This window comes from Lynx canadensis, chromosome A2, assembly GCF_007474595.2.
Source record: "Lynx canadensis isolate LIC74 chromosome A2, mLynCan4.pri.v2, whole genome shotgun sequence".
Classification (NCBI taxonomy): Eukaryota; Metazoa; Chordata; class Mammalia; order Carnivora; family Felidae; genus Lynx; species Lynx canadensis.
The window spans coordinates 6,924,698-6,938,163 of NC_044304.2; the positions used below are offsets into that span (position 1 = coordinate 6,924,698).

The window sequence follows — 13,466 nt, forward strand, 5'->3', positions numbered from 1 at the left end:
CACCTGAGCTCTGGTGTCCTAAGGTTTTGTCGTGGGTCAGTCCTGTAGGCCTACACCACCTGCATGACTGACTTCAGCCACTTAGGCTCCAGCCTGAGTTCAAACTGTTAGAACATTGCCCAAAGCCTCAGGCGTATAAAAACATGTTTACCATAAATCACGTTGTTAGCCTAAACTGTCTGGAATTGACCCAGACTGGTATTGTGTGACCCAAGGCCTCAGGCATACAAAAGCATTCTTACCAGGCCTAGAGTAGGTCTGAAGACAGACCTTTCTCAGGAAAGTGCAGGATTTGAGCAACCCAGACCTGGGTTAATCATTTCTTGCACATCACCTTGTCACGGTCATCCAGGTATGTTAGAGAGTAACAGTAACCTCAGGAGTTCAGGCTTTTGAGGTAGAGTAACCTGTATTCAGACTCTGGCTCTTCCTAATTGGTGATCTTGGGTCAGTGACTACTCCTGTCTCAATGTAGGTTGCCTCAACTGTTAAATGGCAGTAATAGTAACTATGTTGGTAATCCTTTGGGCTACCACTGCTGTGGCACATATTAGGTACTCCGTAAGTGGCGATTGTTATGTGTATTTCTGTAGTATACTACTCTACAGTTTCTAACGGCTTTTATGTAATATAGCTTTATCTTTTGCAGAGAGCTGACTAATGAATAATGCTTCATGATAGCTGAGTGATGCCTGTTGCTTAAAGATTGATGGTACGTGGCGAGAATCCACTGGTACTTAATCAAGAGGAATTGAGATTGACCTCTCCGCTAAATTCAGACACCATCTTGAGGGACTTTGGGAAGGAGAAGGGTTCAGTCAGATTCTACTGTCACACCCACAGGATGCCAGCCATTGATCTTTTCTCCTGTGGTAAGTCCTTTTTGATGCTCCTGTCAGAGACTGGTTTAAACTGGCCTGTGAACGGCCTGTCTTGTCAAGGTCTAAGCAGTCCTGTTTCTGTGCTAAGAGAGGGCTTAAGTAGATAAGAACATCCTGATGTCTGAATCCTTAGATTTGGGAAGGAGGGATAAGGATGTGGGAGATGTTCTGCTTAATCGACATGAGATTCTTTTTTTACGTGAGATTCATTATTGTTGGCCAAAGAAAACAACAACTTTGGGGCACCTGGGTGGTCCAACTTCAGCTCAGGTCATAATCTCACAGTTCATGAGTTCAAGCCCCACGTTGGGATTCTCTCTCTCTCCCTCTCTGCCCCTGCCCCACTTCTGCTCTCTGTCTCTGTCTCTCTCTCTCTCTCTCTCTCTCTCAAAATAAGTAAGTAAACTTAGAAAAGAAAACAACATCTTTACCTGTCTAAACTTTAAATTTCATTGTCTATAAAATGGGAATATTAAACTCTTCCTCCCAAAGCCCAAACCCTCCTTCTGGTTTCAGATGAGGCAGGCTGCTTAGCATGTGTGTCAACTCTGGAGTGGCTTGTAGGCATGTGAGTAGAAACTTTGGGTAGCCTGGGTTCTCAGGTTTTATTTCTTCTTCCTAAGGTCATCTTTTTCAAGATTTTTTCTGTCTTCATGAGGAGAAATCAGAGGGAGAAAGGACAGTGACTAGGTGTCTGACAAATTATTCTCACGTAAGTATGAAGTTTATTCTTTTATAAAAGTACATGTTCTTCCTGCCAGATAGACCTGTTTTTTTCTAATAGAACACAGAGTTTCTTTGTGCATATAGGGCCTGCATAGGGACTGAATACCCAGCTAAATTTCCTCAGGTTTCAGGATATTTTATGTGGTTGACAGATGACATAAGGAGATGATACTATTATCGCAGTATCTACTAATTCAGTCCAACTCTCATTCATGTTGATTGTGTGCTCTTGTCTTGCTTTGATACTCTATGAGGGAGTGGACATGTATTTTTCAGAATTTGTGCTGTCCCTGGAGGAATGATTCATTCATTGCCAGCATTTATTGTGTCTGTAATGTACTCAGACCATGGTAAATCCTGTCATTAGAGAAAAATAAGATTAGAAAAGAGTACAATGTAGCTGTGGTGAGATACCTGCAGTCAGGTGAATGAGGTGCTCTTAAAGCTACATGACCGGATGAGCTCACCAGTGAATATGTCCAGGTAGAGAGGAGAATGGGCATGAGGACCATCAAGCCCTGGAAGAGATGATGGGAGAACATGGAAACCTGTCTAAGCTTTGGGTGTCCCATTCTCTTTCTCCAGTGAACATTGGTTTAGATGGCAATTGCTTGATGCCAGAATGTTTGTGATGGTTTAGGATCTGGTGATCCTTGAGGATGTGGCTGTGGAATTCACCCAGGAGGAGTGGACTTTGCTGGATCCAACTCAGAGAAACCTGTACAGAGATGTGATGCTGGAGAACCACAAGAATCTGGTTGCAGTAGGTAAGGCTGGTACCATTTCTTCATTTAGCTTTTTCTGGAAGAAATCTTTCCTTTTTTTTTTTTTTTTTTTTTTTTTTTTTTAAAGGTAGGCTCCATGCCCATTGTGGGGCTTAAACTCAAGACCCTGAGATCAAGAGTCGCATGCTCTACCGACTGAGCCAGCCAGGCGCCCCTTGCTTAACTGTGTCCTAGTGTCTGTGCTGACTACTGGCAATGCAGTGGTAAAAAGAGCAGATGTTGTTTCTGCTCTCACTGACCTTACCTTGAAGTGACTTCCTCTTGAAAACGAAGATCTGTTCATTGTACTGGCCTTATTGTCTGTATGGATTGAAAGGCTTAGGACTTAAAAAACTTGTATACAAGTTTGAGCCTGGGTTTTAGGGGAAAGATCGGCACCTCTTTTGGTGAGCAATGAGGAAGTGTGTGCTTGTATTTTAGTTTCATTTGAAAGTTTATTGGTTTGAGAAAAAAAAAAGAAAGTTTATTGGTTTGATAAAGTTGGCACAAACATTTTGTTTCTCAAGTTCTACCTGACTGTATCTGGTGTCCCTGCAGACAGAATCTTGATCCTGGTTTGTGGAACTATTTGTCATCCCTTGCATGTTCTTCTTACATCAAGTGTCTTCTTCTGAGAGCCAGGTGCTAGCTATGCAGACCTGTTCTGATCTTTCAGGTGGAACAAGAAGGAAAGCTGAGGATAGTGGGAGAAGTTCTGCAAAGTAAGGGAAAAGGGAGATGTGATTCTTTATGAAAAACAGCAGGAATCCATGAGAGCTGCAGTCCATTTGGAAATGTTAAACAGGAAGCTTTTGAAGATGGATTTTTCCTGAGAATGCTGGTGCCTTTGGTTTCTGAGGTTCCTTGGGTCCTTCAAACTTCTCTTTAACTTTTCATCTACTTTCTGAAACTTCCTTTTGACCTGACAGTAAGATCTGTTTCTTCTTTAAATTCTGCATTTAGTTCTTCATTCATTTTCTTTCAACTTTGTTTTCCCGGTTATGTTGCTCTCTGTTCACCATCAGTCTCGACGTGTATAGAATCATTTCTTAGAGAATCACCTACCAGTTTGACCAGCACCCGTTTTCATTGCCAAACTCTTAAGATAGCCAGACTTTTCAATCTCTATATGTTCATGTCTTTTTTATTTTGTAATCTATATTAAGTCAGTCTTTGAAAATAAATAGGCATTGGTCTTTATTTTTAACAACTTCTTTCCATCATTTATTCCTCCAAGACCTTAATTTTTTTTTTTAATTTTATTTCAGATTGGGAGATCTGTCTTAATACCAAATGGTCAGCACCTCAGCAGAATATTTTGCAGGGGAAAACACCCAATGGGTAGAAATGGTAAAATTCACAGTGTATAATTCCTTGCCTTCCACAACAGTGGAAGTTTGGAAATTCCATAAGATAGAAAAGCAGCACAAAACCATAACATACACTTGGGGCTAGTGTTATTCATCCTAAATGAAACTGTTTCTCATAGAGTCTCTGAGCATTATGAATTTGACAAGTACTTTAAACACTCCCCAAAATACATTCACACATTGTTAGCTCAATATTTCATATATAGAATTCAGATAAAGTTTTTGAAAAGTAATTTCATCTTGATCAGTTATCAGCTAAATGCTATAAGAATCCCTGTGAAAGTAAAGACTACAAAAGGAAAAAAAAAAAGACTACAAAAGGAAAAAAAAAAAAAGACTACAAAAGAACTTTTTAGCAGAATGGTCTCTTCATTCTGCTTGAAAGCACTCAGGTCTGGAACCATGCGTTGCATACAGTGAAAATGGAAGAGAAAACAAAAAACTTTAGTCATACTGATTGGTTTCCTCTATAGTATAACAATTCAAGACAGAGGGGAGGATCTCTGAATGTAATAAAGCTGGAAAACTGTTATAAGACCTCACCAATCTGTTCATCAACAGGAGAGAAACACATTGGAGAGGAATTGTTTAACCATTGGGAAGAAACCTTGAGTGAACACTGCTGCTTTAAGACTTACAAGAGAGCTCACAATAGAAAGAAAACTTGTGTGATCAGTGTGTAAAAGCCTTTACAAAGAACTCTGCCTTTAATCCATACAACAAAACTGATAATGGAGAGAACCCTCCTAACTGTAATCAGTGTGAAACACCTTAAGCCAAAATGCACATCTGGTTCACAAGAAACCTTGTACTCTGAAGAAACCTTATAAATGCACTGTCAGAAAGGAATTCTTTCTTCCTCACACCTTAGAGAATATTTAAGAATTCGTAGTGGAGAGAGGCCATATGCCTTTAAGAAATGTGGGAAAGCTATTTATCATTCTACAAGCCTTTTTGTACATGTGCAGATTCACAATAGAAAAAAGGTCCTATAAATCTAAAGAATGTGGGAAAACCTTTAGTTGATCTTCATATCTTACTCAACATTTAAGAACTCAAAGTGAATTAATGCCTGTGGAATGTAAGAAATTTGAGAAAGCTTTTTCTTGTTCCCTAGATCTTGCTAAACATGTACAATTTTATAGTAGAGAGTAACATTATGTTTGCAAAGAGTGTAGTAAAGAGTTTACTTGTTTATCAAAACTGAATACTCACATGCGAAATCACACTGGAGAAAAACCACAAGTGTAGTAAATGTGAGAAAACCTTCACTGATTCTTCAGGTCTTGAAAAACACAGAGGAACTTACACTGGAGAGAAGCCTTATCAATGTGAGGAATGTGGAGAAGTGTTTGTTACGTCATCACACTTTACTGTACATATAAGAACTCACACTGGTGAGAAGCCTTATCAATGTAAGGAATGTGGGAAAGAAAGCCTTTAGTAACTCATCTTGCTTTGAAAATCCCACGCAAACTCACCCTGAAATGAAACCCTATGATTGTAAGCAGTGTGGGAAAGCCTTTATTTGATTCTCCTTTCTTATTCAGCATTTAAAAATTCACAGTGTAGAAAGACATTTTGAATGTGAGGAATGTGGGAAATCACTTAGATATTCCTGATAACGTTAGTCAACATGAAAGAACACATACTGGAGAGAAGCCATATGAATGTAAAAAATGTGGGAGAGCCTTCACTATTTCATCAGGCCTTACAGTACATGTGAGAACTCACACTGGTGAACGACCTTTTGAATGTAAGGAATGTGGGAAAGCCTTTACTCAACCCACATATCTTATTTGACATTTAAGAACTCACAGTGGGGAAAAGCCATATATAGATGAGGAATGTGGGGAAACGTTTAGTACTTCATGCCTTACTAAACGCATAAGAATTCATACTTGAGAGAAGCTTATGCTTGCAGAGCATGTGGGAAAGCCTTAAATACTTTTTCTTTTTAACTTGTACTAATTCATTATAAAGGTAACCTTATTATGAGGAATGTAGGAAGCCTTTAGCTCTGTCTTGTATTTTACTGTTCAGCTATGATTTCACAGTTGTGAAAAATCTTATAAATGTAAGAAGGGTAGGGTTTTTTTGTGTTTTTTTTTTGTTTGTTTTTAGTTTTATCCTTCATTTGGGGGAAATATGAAAGCACACATTTGGTTTGAAAATGTGTGCACACATTTGAAAGCACACATAGGATTTGAAGAGATCCTATGACTGAAAGAGATATAGGAATGTCTTTGATCTTTGTTATTAGGAAACACAACTCACACTGGACAGGAATGGTAAATTATAAATGTAAGGAATGTGGAAAAAGGCTTTGTTAATTTTATTTTACATGTAGTAAGTCATGTTAGATTATGAATGTAAAAGCAATACTTTCAGTAAATAACTTACATATATTTTTATAAAAATTGAAATCCTAAAAGGGTTTTTAAAATGAAAAGCCTTTGCTACAAAGGGTTTTTAAACAAAATCTAAAAGTATAAAAATTTTGGTAAAGTATAGAGTACAAATTTTCACTTACTGCATATAAGAAAATTGATACTTGAAAACCAAGAAAAGCATTTTTATTTAAATGAGTTGCCTTTCTGTGTGTATGTCTTGTTTTCAAAGTAGACCCACAGTTTTAAAGACTAATGATGTTGAACATCTTTTCATGTACTTATCATCCATTTATTGTTGATGAAGTGTATGTTCAATATCTTTTTTCTTGTTAGAGACTTTGGTTATTATTAAGTTTGGTTTTCTTAACAGGTTTATTGAGGAATAATTGCCATGCAACAGATTGCACATATTTTAAGTGTACAGTTTAAGTTTTAATGCATGCACATATCCATGAAACCATCAGTTGTTTTCCTGTACACTAACAATGAACAAATAGAATTTGAAATTGCAAACACAATACTGTTCACACAACAAAATATGTACTAGATCTCTCTAGATCTAGAGGAATACTGCAAAATTCTGATGAGCAAAATCAAAGAACTGAATGAATGGAGAGATATTTATTTTTTTTCAACGTTTTTTTTTTTTATTTATTTTTGGGACAGAGAGAGACAGAGCATGAACGGGGGAGGGGCAGAGAGAGGGAGACACAGAATCGGAAACAGGCTCCAGGCTCTGAGCCATCAGCCCAGAGCCTGACGCGGGGCTCGAACTCACGGACCGCGAGATCGTGACCTGAGCTGAAGTCGGACGCTTAACCGACTGCGCCACCCAGGCGCCCCGAGAGATATTTAATGTTCATGGATATACTCAGTAATTGTCAAGGTGTTAGTTCTTCCCAATCTCACTAATGGGTTCAATCCAGACAAAATTCCAGCAACTTATTTTGTGGGGATTGACAAGCTGATTCTGATGTTTATATGAAGAAGCAAAAGACCCAGAATAGCTAACACAGCATTGAAAGAGAAGAACAAAGTTGGAGGACTGAAACTGCCTGCCTTCAAGACTTACTATAAACCTTGGGGCAGCTGCCTGCCTCACTAAGAAGAATGTGATCTTGGGGCCGTGAGTTTGAGCCCCACATTGGGTGTAGAGGTTACTTAAGATTAAAAAACTAGATTTACTATAAAGCTACATTAGTTAAAACAGTGTGGTATTGATAAAAGAATAGATCAATGGAACAGAACAGAGAGCTCGAATAGGCCACATAAATAGTCAACTGATCTCTGACAGAGGAGCAAAGGCAGTGGAATGGAGTAAAGATAATTCTTTCCAACATATGGTGCTGGAACAACCAGAAATCCACATGCAAAACCATGAATCTTTACAGTCTATATTTATAAAGATTAATTCAAGATGCATTATAGACCTAAGTAGAAAACACAAAACTATGAACTCCTAGAAGATAACATAGGAGAAAACCTGGATGTCCTTGGGTGTGGCAATCCTTTTAAAATATAACACCAAAATACATACATACATACATACATACATACATACATACATACATAAAACACCAAAGGCATGATCCATAAAAAGAAATAATTGATAAACTGGACTTTATTAAAATTTAATATGCTCTGTGAAAGACCTTGTCAAGCAAGTGAGAAGACGCACAGGTTGGGAGAAAATATTTGCAAAAGACGTATTTGGGAAAAGGACTGTTATCCAAAGTATACAAAGAATATTAAAACAACAGTGAGAAAATAGCCTATTAATAAGTGGTCAAAGACCTTAACAGACACTTCTCCACAGAAGATGTACAGATGGCAAATAAGCATTTATGAAAAGAGGCTCCACACCATATGTTACCAGAAAAATACAAGTTAAAAGGAGATCCCACTACACGTCTATGAGAATAGCCAAAATCTGGAACACTAACAGCGCCAAATGCTTTGCTGGTGGGAATACAAAATCGTACAGCCAGTTTGGAATAGTTTGGTGGTTTCTTATAAAACTAAACATACTCTTACCAAATGATCCAGTATCTAGGGTCCTTGGTATTTCCCCAGAGAAGTTGAAAACTTCTGTCCGTTCAGAAACCAGCACATGCATGGTGTTGGGTTTTTTTTGTTTTGTTTGGTCATGGATGTTTATAGCAGTTCTGTTCCTAATTGCCAAAACTTCAGTAGGCAAATGAATATCTTCAGTAGGTAAATAAACAAACTGGTGCATCCAAACAATGGAATATCCAGCATTTGAAAGGAATGAACTATCAGGATTTGTAAAGACCTGGACGCACCTTTCATGCACATTACTAAATGAAAGAAGCCAATCTGGAAAGGTTATATCCTTTATGATTCCAACTCTGTGACATCCTGGAAAAGGCAAACTTGGAGATCGGTGGTTGTCAAGAGTGGAGGGAGGTGGCTGGGGGTATGAATGGGCAAAGCACCTGGGATTTTGAAGGCAGTGAAAATACCTTGTATGATGCTATAGTGGTGAATATGACATTCTGTATTTGTCGAAACCATAGAATGCACACCAAAAGTGAACCCCAGGGGACTGTGCCTATTATGACATGTCAATGTTGGCTCATCAGTTGTAACAAATTAACCACTCAGGTATGAGATGTTAGTAATGGTAGAGGTTATGCATGTGTGGGGGCAGGGGTATATGGGAAATCTGTGTACCTTGCCCAGTTTCACTGAACCTAAAACTTGTTTAAAAAAAAAAGTCTTAAAGTGAATAGAGATCTTGAACCCCCAAACTGTGGGCAGGGAGCAAGATGAAATAGGTCTCTAAAACTACTCAGTTAAAAATACGGTCCTACGGGAAAGCAAGTATGATTCAGGTAGCAGAACTCCGCAAAGAATCAATCATTCCTGTGGCTCAGTAGTGCTCCTTAAGGAATAGGCAAGATGTTCCTGTTTGACTTTCAGAATTGCTATGGACCATTGGCTGCAGTGGGTCTTCCATTCTTCCCACCGACCCACCCCCTTTCTTTCTATGATAAGCAGCCAGCATTTTATTATTTTTTTTAAGTTTATTTATTATTTTTTTCAGTCTTCTCTTCACCTAGTGGGGCTCAAACTCCCGACCCCAAGATCTAGAGTCATGTGCTCTTCCAACTGAGTTAGCCAGGTGCCTCCCACCCATTTCTTAATATGAATATCTCTTCTGATTATCCTTTCCTTCTCTCACAATTATATGTTGAGTGTGTAGGGAGTAAATAGCTTGTCTCTTTACTTCACAAATCTTCAAACTGAGAATAACATACTCAAGCCAAACCTTTTAAAATAGCCTTTTCCAGATTGGCCCTGACTTGGATGTTAAGATTCTGGACATAGAACTTGAGTCTGATACTATAGGCACAAGATTTTGGCATGGTTTTAATAGGCAATGACTATTGTATCTGTGGAGGTACATAAAAAATTTGTGGCAGATTGATGGTTTTAAAACATGGCCCACAAATTCTTTGACATTGTTGCCTTCCCTTGACTTTTACCTAGAGGAGTACAATATAAATGATGCGATATAATTTCCCAGTCTAGGCCATAAGGGGCCATGCAATTCCCTCCTGGTTATCTTTGCATGTTCTCTTTTGGGATACTCCCAGTTAGTGTTCTTCCCTTGGAAACAAGGAGTTATGCTGTAACATGGAGGGGCTACATGGAGATGCTTCTCTCAGCAGTCCAGCTGCTCTCAGCCTTCTAGCCATTTCAAGGAAGGCACCAGATGCATGTATGAGTCCCCAGATGACTCCAGCCCTTGGCTTGAGCTGTGTGAGTCTTCCCAGGTAAGGAAGGCCCTGGTCATTGTAGGGCAGAGACAAGCCATTCATTCATTCCCACTGCATCTTGTCCAAATTCCTGACCTATGATCTGTGAAAATAACAGAATGGTGGTGGTTCCACACCAGCACTTTTCAAACTTTTTGACTTTAGGACTCCTTTATACTCTAAAATTGAGCATCTTTATTTTATGGGCATTGTATCTATGAGTATTTGACATATTAGAAAATAAGACATGTTTTACATTTTTATAACTGATTTCATAGTGTACCTAACATTTATGAATAACTTTTTCAAAATGATAACAAATGTGGGAAGTGAGAGTCTCTTCTTGTCCAAACTTCAGTGAGGGTCCTGAACCTTCTCCTGGGTCCATCTGTGCACTTCCTTGTAAAATCCAATTATAGCAAGAACCATGCTAACTCAGCAAGAGTTTCCCATTCTCCATTAATGAGCATTCTTGATACCTAGTTGGGTTCCTCATCCTCCACCATCCTTCCGGTGGTTTCTAATCACCCTGGCCTGTCTTCAGCAAAGATTCTGTTAGGTCAGTTCAGCCAGAATCCCCCTTACCCCTGATCTTTTCTCAATAATTTTCCGCCCACTGACCTGTGTATCCTGTTCCTTGGCTGTAAGTTCCAACTTACCCATGCTGTATTCAGACTTAAGCCCAATCACTCCCCTTCCCCCTCACTGCAAAGTCTTGTTGCAGTGGTCCCTATACCTGTCTCAATGGCTGAAAAAAGTCCACTTTACCATCTTTAACAGGTGTCTTTAAGTATTTTCTCTTCCTTACCAGATGAGTGACAAGTTTTACAAAAAAATTTTATAAATCATTTTGCCTAGCTTAATGACAACTGGAGTCTCGTACCTGCTTCTGAATTCAGTTTTTTCCCATAAGTTGTTTCGGATGAAGTATGTATAGAAAATTCGGTTTCAGTGAGATATATAATTGGAAAAAAGAAGTATTTTCAGATAATTTTGGATATTTGATACTTCACCAGAACTCAACTAATGTAGTTTCTTAAAGATCAGTTGCACTGTGAAGTATGAAGTTCTGTCAGTGAATTCTTTCTATTCTGTTACATTAAAGTCCATTGATTTTTCTTGTATTTTGAAGCGATATTTTACCCATGCGCGACCTTGTGCCATCACGTGTTAGTCATATGGGAAGTAGTTCACTACGTTATGCATATTTTTCAAATGTTGGCCTATTTTATTATCCAGCATCAAGCATCATACACTAATACAATTATTGATCATAGCAGAAAGGTTTGTAAATGTTAAGAAACAGCCAACATCATGGTCCCAGGTATATATTTTCTAAATTTTCTGTTGCCTCAAGGACATTTTTAAGGAAAACTGGATTTTTTATTTCTCATGAATATGTGGCAATAAGGAATACAATGTGGCACTTGCCGCCACTGCCTTGATTTCTGCTAAGGTGCCAGCACTTTTACCCACCATTGCTTTTATATCATCAATACAAATGTCAACACGATGAAAAGGTAAATAATAGAACTATTTTAACAATAGTCTTGGCCTCACAGACTGAAAGTGTCTGGGGTCCCTCAGCAGGCTGGCAGCCACATTTTGAGAACCGCTGTTATGTATGACCATGTTTGGAGTGGTTTGTTATACTGCAGAAATACCTATAACAGCCTTAACTCTCTTCTTCATTATTAGTCTCTTCAGTGGTCTGAACTATTAACTGGGAAAATCCCAGGGTTCCAGTGTGCTTCAGAAATTGGATTTCTTTTTGCCCAAGTAGAGTATGTGTGTTAAGGGCTCAGACTGGAGCCTGACTAGAGCTGGAGTGTGGGTCCTTTCCCTTGTTGCTTTTGAGCTGTGTGTTTGGGGTACTTCCTTAGCCTCTCCTAAGCCCCATTTCCGTTTGTTAAATGAGACCATTAATATGTCAGATGCTTTTGTTACTAAATGCCACAGAAACAGATTTCTAACAGTCTTGACTTAAAAGGGCTGGTGATAGCTCACAGTTATTTTGCACTTACGGTGTGCCCTGAAAGCTTTCCATGGATTGAGTCACTTCATCACAGCTCTCTGAGGGAGCCTCTGTTCTTATTCTGTTTTATGTGATTTATATGACATGAAGTGTCCTCTATCATTTCTGTTGGATTCTAGTTCAGTGTTTCACTTTAAACCATGCAGTTTTTAGAGCTAACAGGAACCCTAGTCACTGACTCCACGCTTTGTGGCCTCATCCAGAATTAACAATAGCCAAATTGTGTTCCTCCAGGTTCTGTATTACAAGTGGACAGATTTTCAGAATTATTGTGTTCCTCTGGGCAGAGAACTCACAATTAGAACACAGGTATCTCCACACAGAAACCCATTGTTGAGGTTGCAGCTGACCCAGAACTGCCAGCAGAACTGAATCTGCCCTTGCTTTCAAGATGTGGCCAACAACTGATTGTAAAGAATGTGAAACACGCATTTTGACGAAAGTGAATAGTTAGGACAGTAGACAGTCGTAGGCTGGGTCTTGACAGGAATGAAGACAAGCCCGTGGTTTTGCAGCTGTGAATGAATAATTTTTATGAGTTTTTTTTTAATAGTTTTAATAATTTTTATCTCCCTATTTTTACTCCTCCCATTTATTTCCCCTCTCTTATTGTGGAAATTACACAGCAAATTTCATCCATTTGATTTCACATCATGTACAGTCTTTTTGTTGTTTTTCTAAGTTTATTTATTTTGAGAGAGAGAGACAATGTGAGTGGGGGAGAGGCAGAGAGCAAGGAGGAGAGAATCCCAAGCAAGCTCCCCTCTGTCAGCACAGAGCCCGATGTGGGTCTCCATCTCTATGAAACTGTGAGATCATGACCTGAGCCTAAACCAAGAGTCGGACCCTCAACCAACTGAGCCACCCACACGTCCCTATACAGTCTTGTTAGACATCAAATATTTCAGAATATGAGTATGACAATAATTAAGGACATGATTTTATTATTATTAAATAAGGACATTATTATTATTATTATTATTAAGCCACTTACTCACTAGATCCCAAGATAAACCTGAAAACTCCCCCCAGTGGTTGGTCGCAGAGACCTATTAAGTCAGAGTAAAATCATATCAGAACAAGACTGACCTTTTTGCTTCTTAGTAGTTGTTCAGATTTAGAGCCACAAAAACTCCAGGAGAAATAAAAGGGATGTATATTTTCTCCTTTGTTTTGGCACTAGTAACAGTACAAATGATTTAATTTCAGGTTATATGTGTTGATTTTCAGGAATCTCAAGAAAATGAAAAATTTGTTACTGTCATCAAGAGTATATCTGTCTATTATAAAAAAAAACTTAGCATTTGACAAGGGAAGGTAGATAATTTTAAAGTATACATGAGAGGGGCGTCTGGGTGGCTCAGTCGGTTGAGTGGCCGACTTCGGCTCAGGTCACGATCTCGCAGTCCGTGAGTTCGAGCCCCGCATCGGGCTCTGTGCTGACAGCTCGGAGCCTGGAGCCTGTTTCGGATTCTGTGTCTCCCTCTCTCTGACCCTCCCCCGTTCATGCTCTGT

The 13,466-nt window shown here is 38.9% G+C and overlaps 1 protein-coding gene and 1 pseudogene across 1 annotated transcript in view; both read left to right on the forward strand.

The window, feature by feature from the left end:
- Positions 1-684: 684 nt before the first annotated feature.
- LOC115503409 lies at positions 685-6,123 on the forward strand (annotated as a pseudogene).
- The window catches only part of LOC115503292 (zinc finger protein 177-like), a 32,900-nt gene continuing 21,723 nt past the window's right edge, over positions 2,290-13,466 (forward strand). Inside the window, exon 1 of the mRNA XM_030299428.1 lies at positions 2,290-2,374. The gene's annotated coding sequence lies outside the window, so the exon portion shown is untranslated. The remainder of the gene's footprint in view (positions 2,375-13,466) is intronic.